The sequence below is a fragment of the Aethalodelphis obliquidens genome, unplaced genomic scaffold (assembly GCF_003676395.1).
Source record: "Aethalodelphis obliquidens isolate GAN/ISIS:26980383/991018 unplaced genomic scaffold, ASM367639v1 scaffold12, whole genome shotgun sequence".
In the NCBI taxonomy this organism is placed as follows: Eukaryota; Metazoa; Chordata; class Mammalia; order Artiodactyla; family Delphinidae; genus Aethalodelphis; species Aethalodelphis obliquidens.
The window spans coordinates 19,070,430-19,083,050 of NW_020837956.1; the positions used below are offsets into that span (position 1 = coordinate 19,070,430).

Genomic DNA, 12,621 nt, shown 5'->3' on the forward strand with positions numbered 1-12,621 from the left:
CTTTCTTTCTTTCTTTCTTTCTTTCTTTCTTTCTTTCTTTCTTTCTTTCTTTCTTTCTTTCTTTCTTTCTTTCTTTCTTTCCTTTCTTTCCTCATTCAAAGGTATTCACTGAGCACCTGCCATGCACCATACACTCTTCTGGACACAAGTGATACAACAGTGACTAAAACACAGCCCCTTTCCTCATAGAGTCTACTTTCTAGTGAGGCAAAGGAGAGACGTAAAATAATTAAACACACGCTATGCGCTCAGGCAATAATAAGTGCTGTGAAGGAAAAGAAAGCCACTGGGGCCATGGAGATTGATGGGGTTGAGAGGCTGCTGCTTTAGATAAGAGGGACAGGGAAGGTGAAACAAGGGAACAATCCCTGTAGCTATCTAGGAGGAAAGAATGAAGGGGGTGGCTGAGAGGATTAGGGACAAGGCTTCATGTGGTCATAGAGAAATGCAGGGAAGGATTCTTTAGAGATCTGGCTGTCCTTACTGTCCTTGGGTTCTGTGAGATACCCTGCTATACATCTAATGAATTACCCCTTTTTGCTTAAGCCAGTTTGAGTGCCTTTCATTTTCTTATAGTTAACAGATTTCAAAATCATCTACAAATCCACAAGGTGAGTCTAAAGCAGTTACAAGCTACCTAGAATTTCTGTCAAGGCTCCCTAGGCAGAGCACGTGGCTCTTTATCTCCCCCTGGTGCCAATATTGTGAAGGTGCAGGAGCCTTAACAAAGGAGTGAAAACCAGTCTGTGAGCACAATGGATGACAAGAGATAATAAATGTAACTGTTTCTTATCCCCAGTTTTAGCAAATTTTAAAAATGGAAGAAATTATATTCTTGAAAACATTAAAAGCGTATTTATTCATGTCAAGATTATCCCATTTCATCTGTAGGATTCCGGGAAATTTGGAGATATTAGTTGTGATTTCTTTGAACTGAGGGCAAGAGCTGGTCCCATCTTGGAGTCACAGGTCACACAGATCACTCTCGATGGCTCTGAATGATTCTGCGTGTGAACCTGGGGCACAGTTTATTCCTGGCCTTTTGCTTTCACTCTAGCTAGAGAACCAACCAGTAAGCTGGGATCTCTCTAGAACTGTGTGGATCCCCAAGATGCACATGTAATCAAATGTCAAAAAGGAACATAGGGGCTTCCCTGGTGGCGCAGTGGTTGAGAGTCCGCCTGCCAATGCAGGGGACGCGGGTTCGTGCCCTGGTCCGGGAAGATCCCACATGCCACGGAGCGGCTGGGCCCGTGAGCCATGGCCGCTGAGCCTGCGCGTCCAGAGCCTGTGCTCCGCAGCGGGAGAGGCCACAACAGTGAGAGGCCCGTGTAACGCAAAAAAAAAAAAAAAGGAATATAAGTAACACTGTAGCTTGAGGCTCTGACTGCTCTTGGACTTGTGTTTAAGGAAATAGTATTTGCTGAGTACTCTGATGCCAGACACTGAACGTATAGTATCTTCTTCTATCCCTAAGGAATTAACCCTGTTGTAAAGATGGGGAAACAACTGCAGAGAGTAAGCACCTTGCTGGATCAGTCAGATTCTGGGTTGCAAACTCCAGAAGATTGCTCTGGCTGGTAAAGCAGAAACAGGATACTAAAAGGATTTGGGGAAGCTCACAGAGAACCAGGGCCAAGCTTCCAGAGGTATGCCTACAGTTGCACTGCAGAACTGGTCTGATGAGCAGACCACGGCCACTCTTCCAGAGGACTAGATGCCAGGACACGCACCACTGCCATTTTTGTGCAGGTACTCGGCTAGACTGCTTCTGCTATTTTTGCAAGCCCCATTCCTCTTTTGTGCCAGAAATTCAGCTTTTCAGCTGTCATGACTCCCACTGCCCTCTGTCCCTTCTTTCTTGTCTCGTCAGCTTCCATGTAAAAATTTGGCCAAGTGGTCTGACCAGGAGAGCATAAATGTGGGCTGCAGCTGCAAGGGAGGCTAGGAAAGGAAGTGCTGGTGTTTTTCAACTCCTCTGAAAGGCTGCTTCCACTCCTTATCAGGGAGGGAATTCCCCCCCAATGGAAAGGGGTTCAGATGGGGGCAGCCAAACACAGTCACATGCCCTCCAGAGTTGCCAATATGACATGACCAGTGAGGGCTGGGGTTGGCGTCTCTTTCCAGAGCCCACTACTTCACAGTCCTTCTTTCTGTCCATCAAATGGAAGGAGGTGCTTGCTTTAAAAAAATTCATCAAACAAATATAGTGTTGAGTATTTTCGTCATGTCACAAAGTGGTGGAGGAGGGGCGCCAAGGTCAAAAGACACAGTCCTTGCCCTCAAGGTGATAGCTTATCGAGCCATCATCACATGATCATGGGTGGCAGTGATGGATGACTAGTATATTGATTACCTTCTGTACCAGGCGCTTTGTATCTGTTGTTTCTAAATCCTGACAACAACCCTGCAAGGAGATATTCGTAATGTCACTTTTTTCCAGATGGTAACACTGGTGCTCAGAAAGGCTATATAACGTGCCCACATGACACAATTAAGAAGCAGCAGATCCCAGACTACAACCAGAGGTCTGTGTGACCAGCTCCAAGCTGGCGACCATTGGGGGACAGAGGGATTCAGTGGCTTGACAAAAGTCTGCAGCTGATGGCAAAGGTAGGCTTAGAACCGCGGCCTCTGACTCCAGTGTCTGTGTGCTTAGCTGCTAAGGCAAGCTGGCTTGACAGCAGCTGTGCTCACGTCACACCAGGTGTAGGCTGACCTGACCCTCTTTGCCTTCATTGTTCTGAATGCCTTTTATTCAGTCTTGAGGTTTTAAAACTTGTCCTTTCTAGTCCCATGGTTTTGAGGGATGCTGTCCACCTCAGGTGATTCCAGGAGGTAGGGTTGTGTCACTAAAACCAGATCACCCAGAGACCCTCTGAGGACCAGGGCATCGGCCAGCTGAGCGTGCAGGTCACTTCCCCGTCTGACTTTCCACGAGGAGGGCTCATTCCTAGAGTGTGTGACTCCTTCTTGAGAGAAGCTCTTGATTTTAACTCTCCTCTGTGAGGCTGATGGCTTCTATGACTTCAGGGCAGTCACCCTGACTGCTGGGATGAGTTCCTTCCCTAAAGGACAAGGACCAGCTGCTTTTTTAAAAGCAAAGAATTGCTGCATTAAAGCAAACTGTTAACATGTACACACAAATGGTGAAGCTTAAATATTGAAGTCATAGCAAACAAATGGCAATTCAATATCCAGGGTTGGTGGACAGAATGCTTGAGACGGGGTAGCACCAGATCAGACTCCCATGGCGGACAGGGCGTCTTCAGAGGTGAGGGGCCCTGGGACGGGCTGCTGGTGGTGATTAACTCCCTAATGAGGAAAACGGACTTTTGAAGGAGGAGCATGCGCAGACCCTTGGTGGGGGATGATGTGAGTGACATTATGAGGACACGCCTCCCAACTGGACGGGTCTGGCAGCACTGAGGGTAAAGAGCAGAGGATACTCCGAGATAGGTCATGAGAGGCTGAGGGAAAGAGACAGAATTAGAGGAACTGGTTCTTTACATCTTTCTCTCCCGCCTCCCACCACTGGTCCAGCTTTCGCCACGGTTACGCAGCCTTAGCTTTCATCTTGTTCTTTAATGCGCCCATGCTGTGTATGTAAGTGCTTAGACATTATCACTGTTGTTGTCTGAGCACCACCGGACCATTTCTATTCAGTTCCTGTAAATATGAGCCCATACCATCTCCTCCCACTTCAACTCTCACACACACACACACACACGCACACACACACACACACACACCCGTGAAAACCTCAGAGCCTTTTGCTGCACCCTGGGGATTGCTTTGTCTTTGAGAGACCAAAGAGAAAAACCCATCAGCTGTCAAAGATTTTAATTATTTATTTTTAATTACATAAGCAATGCATGAATATGTCTGGTTGTAAAAAATTCACACAATCCATATAAAATTAAAGTCTCCTCCAAGTGACGAATTTTAAATAGTTCTGGTCCTTACCTGTCAGACCATAGGTCTGCGTGGAACAGTTCCGGGGGATGTGGGTGAACCGGGCAGGGGTTTAAGGCAGCTGGAGCCTTCGTTATACAGGGAAGGGTAGGGAAGATGGGGTCACTTGTTAATGAAACAGGGGTGGTCTCTAGTTGAACCTATCCTTTCTGTTTAGAAGCTGTGGACTTTGCCAGGAATGTGTTCTTAGAGTTTCGCAGTTTTCTTTTCAAGGAGTGAGGAAGAGGGGACATGGGCTCCTGCACCTCTGTAGAGATTCACCCTTTTCTCTAACATGTGCTGCTTTAAGGCAACCAGCATCAGAGGCAAATGTTTGGCACCCTGGCCCACTGGCTTCTCTCCAGAGGGCCACCTTCCCGGTTCAGGCAGAAGAAAGAGAGTCATCCTCACACATCCCCTGTCCCATGTGACTTAGTGAAGGAATTTCTCAATATTGGTTCACACCCTCCTTGAGTTTAAGGGACCTGGACATGCTTGGCCATAGCAAGCAGGAAGACTTTTGTCAAATATATCTCTTCTCATCAACATTTTATCAGTGGGTATTTCCCTATGACTCAATAAAACCCTGTACACATTGGCTGCAGAACCAAATGGAGATGAGTAAAGGATTTAGGAGGAGGGATAAGAAATGCATTGAATCCAAGAGAGACTGAAGTGGAAAGGATCTTAGAGACAATCAACTGAGTTCCTCACTTTACAGGTGAAGACATCGAAGACCAGAGAAACTTGGTCTAATGCTTCAAGTCCCATAGGCAGGGTTAGAAGCAGAGGGAGAGCCAGGATTCCCAGTTCCAGACTCAAGACAGTGCTTTGTCCCTTACCCCAGATTTGGAATTCAAGCTGCCACTGAGATTTACCCACAGGACCTGGGCAGGTGACAACAATTCTTGGTCCCAGTTGCCTCATGGCTCCTATCTACCTTAGAGTAGCACTGCTAAGAGCATCACATGAAATAATGACTGTTAAGAGCCATGCAAATCGCCAAGCAATTTTCAGGTACAAAGAGTGAACTGCATTTCAGTCATTGGCAAGACGAACATTCTTAATTAGTCAGTCAACGATCATCACCTAGCGGAATAAACATTTTTGGAAATCTGGCCAGCAAGGTTTGCTTTTTAGTTTTGTTCTGTGTTTTGAAGTTCCCTAGAAACTTGGTTATAGACTGCGTGTTGTATGATCTTAGGAAGTTATTTTTAATTCAGTTAGGTGTGATCACGGTGTCGTGGTTATGCCCAGGATGCCATTAATTTCGGGGACTTTTTGATGAAGTGTTTCTGGGTTATTGTTTAGGTGTTCGTATCACGTCTGTAATTTACTTTTTAATGGTTCAGCAATTACAGATGCATGCTTGTGTGTGTGCACACATATATGGCAAAATGTTAATTTTTGAATCTTGGTGGGAGGTATCTTATACGCCTGGCTGTTGAGTAGACTATCACCCTAACTTCCTGTGTGTTTAAAAATGTTTATAGTAAAATGACTAGTAAAACAAGTTTTCCAGGTGATCCTGATTCTCTCTAATGGTTTGAGCCCACTGACGTGGAGCTGTGAGCCACTGACCAATGACAATGTGTGAGTGAAAAAATCTTTTAAATTCCCTGCTTGGTGTCTTGTCAGAATTGGAATCACTTTTCCTCAGCAGTACCGGTGAGGTTCTATTTCCCGTTGCTCTGTTTTGCTTGTCTGAGTCATCTATAAGACCAAAGTATTGAAATAATAAACCATCTTCAACATTTCCAGGAAGACCTAAGAGGTGATACTGACTCAATTTGAAGATAGTGACTAGTCCAGTGATTCCCAAACTCAGGTGCCTAGAAACATCACCCACAGAATTTCAGCAGGCTTAGGACAAGACACAGGCATCTGATTTAACAGATATAATTCTAATGTACATCAGAGGTAATTCTAATGCACATCTAGGTTTGAGACCCATATTTTAGACCACAATGACCACAAAGCCAAGGTCATAGGTTTGATTCCCAACTGAAGAGCTATTTAACTTTGCAGAAAGAAAAGTTCTGTTCCTTAAAGATATCCTGCACACCTTACTCTGTTCTGTCATTTTAAAATAGGGGTCCTGGTGGAAAAAAAATGAAAACAGGGAACCAGGACAAAGAAGGTGAATGGATCAGAGCAATTTACTATTGCAAACCCATATACGATTTTTTTTCCCTTCTCGTGAAAACCTGCTACATTCTATTGTAGAGGTGACTGCATTTTGTTGATGGGTGAAAAGAGGCCTTTGTTCGTCATTCTCTGACTGCCAAGTGTATTCCTACCTCAGGAATTTTGGATGAAAAGGTAAAAATGTCTTGTTAGTCTCAGTGAATTATGATCCGAATGAATCATGCTTTTAATGAAAAACACTTGATGCACACTTACCCGGAATGCCTGAAAGGAGAAACTGAACCTTGGGAAACAGAAAAGTGAACACTCCCCCCTCCCCCAACTACCTTTATTACGAACATGTTCTGGGACTTCCTACACCCCCATAAAGGAAGCCAGGAGCTGCCCTTTGGTGCCGCCCTGGTTTCTTGCAGCAAGAACCAGCAGCGCCCTTCATCAACACACCACAAAGCAGCTTCCCGTGTTCTTATGTAATACGTCTCTGCAGCTTAAACCTTGAATTAACTAGAGACGTCATCAAGAAAAGTTTGCCAAGGAAGAGGATGCCCGGTTTAATTAAAAAGATCTTTAATAGTTATTAAGGAAATCAATTTGGAATTCAGGCCTGAGAGCAGTGTTGAGGGAAGAAATCACTGAGAGGAACTTCGCCATCTCTCTGGGTAATGGATTTTAACCCTTTGATCTGCATTGCTTCAAATCCCTGGGACGGTGGTGCAGGGGGATGGGGACGGATGCTTATTTATCACTCATCACTTTTGAATCTACCTTCCAGATCCCAGAGGCAGGTCTGCCTTACATACAAAAAGCCCAAACTTTCTGGAATGCAGTTATCCTGGCAATCAAAGGAAATGGAAAACCATTATAAATTGAAAATCTGCTACCTCATAAGTATGAGCTATTTCTTTTCCCAAGAGATGCATTATTTCTCCCAGAGGATTTGTGCTTGGCCTGTGCGTCAGGTGTCTTTTTCTATTACCGCGCAAACCCTCCTTCTTCGGATCAAGCCAGAAAAAAGGAATTTGGCTCTTTGGAGCACAAGAGAAATATTATTTTCAGTTGTCTCAGGAAAATGATGACACCAAGGGTGAAACAGCCAGAGGATGGGCAAAATAAATTGCCTATGGTGTAGAGGGGACTGCAAAAGGGAAAGAATTTTTATTTGAAAAGAACAACATTCTGCCAGCAGGGGGATGATTTTAATATCATCTTCTGATGCAGCCCAGCTGAGTTCAAATGCTAAAAGAACTTTTCAAATAATCTCTGTTTAATTAATATTTGTACAGCACTTAATGAGGGAAACTGAAGACAGGTGAGCAGTATGGCTACAAAAACGACTTTCCTGTTGCAATGTAGCTCGTTCTTAGGTGGACTGAAGCGCCTCTACCTGGACTCCTATCATTACTCAATGGAAACTCAACAGAAAGGATGAACCAGATCTTGGGCGCTCAACCTGCATCCTAATCACCAGCTTACACTTTCTTGAAGAGTTGGGAACAGGCTTGTATTTATTTATATTACTCAAAGCAAATTGCCCAGAATCTGTGCCTACAATGTCTCTGTTGATTGCTGATTACCTGGAAACTTATGGGCGTGTTAGCCCCCAAAATGTCTCCGTTCCCTGTTTCACTTGGTCTATTGAACCTAGTGAGGGGTGTCACTTGGGAGAATTGGGGGTTCGGGGTAGATGCGTTATAACGCAAGCTCTACTGATGAACTTGTTGTGTTGCTGGAAATAGATCAGGTAGCTTCTCTGAGCTCTACTTGCCTCAATTACAAAATAAGAAGCATTGAACTAGATGGTCTCCAAGGCCCCTTCTGACTCTAATAGAGTCTGCTCCACTATTTCCCCTTTGTCTTGGCTGGGTGTATCTGTTCTAAGTTAGTAGACTGATGGTAAACAGGAAATAGTGCTTATTGAAGCATTTGTGGCTGAAGTACCGGTTGTAAACTGGCGAGCAGGAGGCTGGATCCAGACTGCAGACCTGTTTAGTTTAGCCCACCTAGTTTTTCGGAGAGGGGGTGGGAATTGAATTAGTTAACAACAGTTAAAATCCAGGCGATATCACGAAGTTGGACTTGTGTTTCTTTTGAGAAGTTGGAAAACTCTGGTACCGCTTCATCTTCATTGGCAATGATCTGCTTCCTTGTGAGTCCGACATGGACCCAGCCCCTTCCCGCTGTGTCCTCAGCAAGAAGGTTGAATGTCAGTTTCATTGTTTTCATTGATCTCATACCGTTTCACTCATTCATGGCCCACGGAGTTACGGTGGGTAGAGGAAGAGAGGGTTGGAGGGATAATTAAGAGTCTGATGTCAGGAACCTCCTGACCTTTGAAGAGACATCTGTGCCAGGAGCCTGGCTGCTTCCTGAGATGTGTGAGCTGCTAGGTGGATAAAGTTCCTTCAGTTGGGTGGATAGAATCAGACAACCTTTGACTGATACGGGCAACACAATGATTTCCCATTTAAAGCCAGTGCGATTTGTCTACATCGTCTCTCCTTTGAACAAATGTTTTGATTATCGTTCACTCAGAATTGTGCCCCACAGGAACATTTAGGCTATCCCACACTCAGCGCACCCACAGAAGAACTTGAACAGCAAAGACCCTTTTGTCACCTAAGGACATCAATCTTTTTTTAGCGACATCACTGGAGTCCTCCTGTCCATTACAGTGGCCATCTAATTTATTGCCTAAAATATGAATTTCTTGAAAGTGAAAGGGGGCACTATTAATAATTATGCCAGGAAAATAGGAATAAACCAGGACTGCCCTAAGCAAACTGGGGCATGTAGTCACCCTGCTCAATGTGCAACACCCACTAATGACTTGATCACAAAATCTGCTACTGGCCATAGCAGCTTGTCCTGGGAACCAGATTTGTCCCATCTCCACCCCTGGGCATGCGTGGCTCCTCTCCTGTTGAAATTCCTGCCAGATTGGAGAGGACTCACCCTGTTTCCATTCCTTCCAGGATTTGAGCTCTCCAGCCCCCTTCTACCTTTCACTGATGCCTCTAAACTGAAGCCTGCCAAGAAGGACTGTCTTTGATTTGTCACAGATGATGCAGGTGGTGATGAGACGTGGCTGTGTGAACTCTGGGTCCTGGGGAATGAATGATATCTGTCTTCGGATCCCTCCATTTCTTCTTCTGCCCCTGCTCCCCTCTTTCCTGCCACGTAATTCAAGTTAAAGAATATTCCTCTCCTTTTCTTTAAGCTAATTGGGTCATCCCTTCATGCTGCTAGAACTTTACATTTTCTATGTGGGAGAGGTGGTCCATGGCTCAGGTCACTGCAGGACACCATCACTGAAGATCAAACCATTTTCACAACCAGCAAAGGCATATCATTGCAGCAATGGTGAGTTTTATACTTGGCATTTGGGTGAGGAACAAAGAAAGTTTGGGGGCACGTCAAATAATGAAAGAAAGGAGCAGGCTTTTGAAATGCAAAGATATAAATCCCTTTCCAGGAAGCAAATTATACCGTGGTACATAAGAAAAAAAAAGGGAGGCGGGGTTGAGGGTAGTAGGATGGTGAAAGGAGGTGTTTAATGGATGGAGAAAGATCCAGAAAGGTGAGTCTCAGATCCCTTAGATAAAGCCACCCATCTACGTGGCGAAGATGAGAGGAAAAGTCGGCGGCTGGCTTTATTCTTTTGACAAAGATGCACCAGTGTGGCAGAGAGAGGAAGTAAGAAGGTTGGTAACAGCTCATTCTCATTTACCACACAGCCTAAACTATTCTATCACTCACTTTATAAAAAGGCCTCGCAGGAGACTCGGGACATACAGTTTGACAGAGTCTACAGTGGCAAGGAAAGAGGGGAGGAACACAGAGAGAAAGGGAGCTGATGTATTATTTACAGGTGAATAAAGAACTTGAATAAAGCAGGCTGCAGGATCAGGCCCAAAGACCTGTGTCTGTACGACTGTGGAATAAAGACAGACATCTCTGAATTCCTGCTGCTGCCCCTCTTGCTGCTGGAGACCCTTTCCAGTGCTGGGCCCGTATGCATGTGTCTCAGCTCATCGCCGTGCTCCAGTCTGCCCTGCTCTCAGTTACATTTCCCTGCGGCCCAGAAGGGGTAAAGCCCTCACCAGGAAGCTGCCGGGCCTCTGTGGGTACAGTCTCATTAGGCTGGGCACAGAGGGCACTCACTGGTGGTGGCAGGTCTAATAAGCATGCAGATGGAAGACACACATGCACACACACACTCTCACTGAAGTCATGCAGTGGGCAGAGAGCAGGGATATGGGGGATCAGATCCGAAAAGAACAAAAGGCTGCAGCCTCTGCAGTGAGCTGAGTGAGAGTGCCAGGGGGACAGCTAAAGGCAACCAGAAGCAAAGTGTGAAAACCCACAGCAAAAGGCACCGGAGAGCATATGCACCGGACTTCACAGCTTCCTCCCATTCCTGGCTTACATTGGCTCCATGTGCCGCTTTACACAGCTTTCTGGGCCCATAATGGGTTTTATTCCACAGTTTTTATACTAACACGAATGACTCACATCTGCTCCAATACCCAATTCGCTCTCTAATGACTTCGGCTGCTAGGAGAGAGCTTGCTAACGACAGGAGTGGCCAAAAAGAGTCCCAATTCAGGGACGAGGAAGGCTACAACCCCATACGTGTGAGCTGGAAGGCCTTTGAGAGGGTATGACGTTAGGAATGGGGAAACAGACCCTGAGAAATCAGGAATTTGCTCCAGACTATAGAGACCAGAGGTCGATCCATTTTAGGGCACCAGGATAGTACTAATTCAGAATGTTCTTATTTTGCTTATTTTCCTGCCGTGTTAAATCTTTTGCTAGGAGCTTTTCCTCCCCCAATGATAGCTAATCCCCCACTGGGATTAACTGTGCTCTGCATTACTTAAGGTGGATATTAAAGTTTTAAATAGCCGGGGGACCCCTGAATAGGCTGGGAGAGACTTAAAGGGCTGGACCCTGCATAGAGACTCACCTGGCTTCCAGATGTTTGAAGTCCCAACTGAAATCAGTTTCAACCCTAATGACAGTGACTGGCTTGACAACCCAGAATGCCTTTTGGCTGGATCAGGTAATGACACTTGGCGAAACTGGATTCCCTTCACAGCTCTCATAGGCCCAGGGCATCTTCTGCACTTGAATGGGGGACAAAATAGTAATCAAGAAGCAAGCATCTTGGAAGGCAATCCCTGCTGCCCCAGGCACCACAGGCCCTGCAGGGAGCTGCCATGGGAGACCCAAGGCCTCAGTTTCCCCAGGTGCCAAACAGCACAAAGCACCTTACACCTCAGCAGCAGGTGGTGTGGTGCTGCACCATCTCTAAAGCTCGGCGGTGGTGTTGTGTAACTGTTCGCCATCTGGTACTCAGAAGCAGCATCACAAAGCGCTGGAACCTGGAGCCTGGAGCCGACAGCGCCTCAGCGGCTTGCCTGGGGCTCCCCTGCACAGCCTGCTGCAGAGCATTTTGCAGGTCCAGGGTAAGGCTCCTGGAAGGATCCAGGAAGCTCAAGATGCTGCAGAGAGGGGTTCTCTTGCTGCTGCCCCCACCCCTCCCATGACCATGATCTACCTGGACCTTTGCCCAGCCAAAGCAGTGGCTGGGAAGCCTACCTCAACCTTTCAGAGTTCTAATAAAGGGAGATCCTAGACCATCCCCAGGGTTCTGTGGGATGGTCTGAGAGCTCAGCTGAATCTTGAGATGGGCCGGAAAGAGTGCTCAGCTTTTCTGGGCTGTTTGATTTCCACCTTTGTTCCCAACCAAAAACTTCTCATCTATAGCCTGGCCGAGAACACTCTGGGACTACGAGAAAGGACTGCCCTGTGACTGAAAGACAAGGTACCAAACACAGGGGTTTTCAGCAGATTCCTCCATTTCTGACTGCACTTTTTGCTGACTCCATCTTACTGGAGAGTGAATTCTGGAGCCGTGCTTTACACCTGCGCTACCTCCCCACGCTGAGCTCTGTAGGGAGAGGCAGGGAGGATGATGGCTGCAGTAGTAGATGCAGCTTTCACCTCCCCAGGCAACTTGATGAGCTAAGCATCCCTCCAACTCAGGCGGCAGACATGATAGGGCGCTGTTCCCCAGGGAGAGCAAGGTTTCTTTCTTTCCCTCTTTGAGGGATGAGATGATCAGGTAACACCAGCACCTTGCATTTAGTTTTCACAACTATTCATTCACTTGTCAGAGGAGGTAGTATCATCCCCATATTACGGATGAGGAATCTCTAAGGCTCCGGGAAGGTAAAGGACTTCCCCAAGATTCACACAGCTAGTGTGGCTGACCCGGGCCAGGAACCCCTAGTCCAGTGATATCACTATCATTCCAGCCTAGCTGAGACCCACACGGGAATCCAATTCACACTTTGCTCTGCCTCTGGACTCAAGTAGTTTTAATCTTCAGGAGGAAGGAGGATGCACTTCCAGAAGGCATTTGGGAAAAGGGGTTTTTGAAAGATAACCCTCTGTGCTCAGTACCCCCCTGCCCCAAAACCACTTTCCAAGAACCCCATGTGGTTGACCCAGCTT

At 46.3% G+C, this 12,621-nt stretch overlaps 1 long non-coding RNA gene across 1 annotated transcript; it reads left to right on the plus strand.

Annotated features, from left to right (window-relative positions):
- Positions 1-1,495: 1,495 nt before the first annotated feature.
- Positions 1,496-3,568, plus strand: LOC113624137 (uncharacterized). The gene is made up of 2 exons (XR_003434238.1): positions 1,496-1,752; positions 2,444-3,568. It is a non-coding gene; the product is annotated as an uncharacterized LOC113624137 (long non-coding RNA).
- Positions 3,569-12,621: the final 9,053 nt, after the last annotated feature.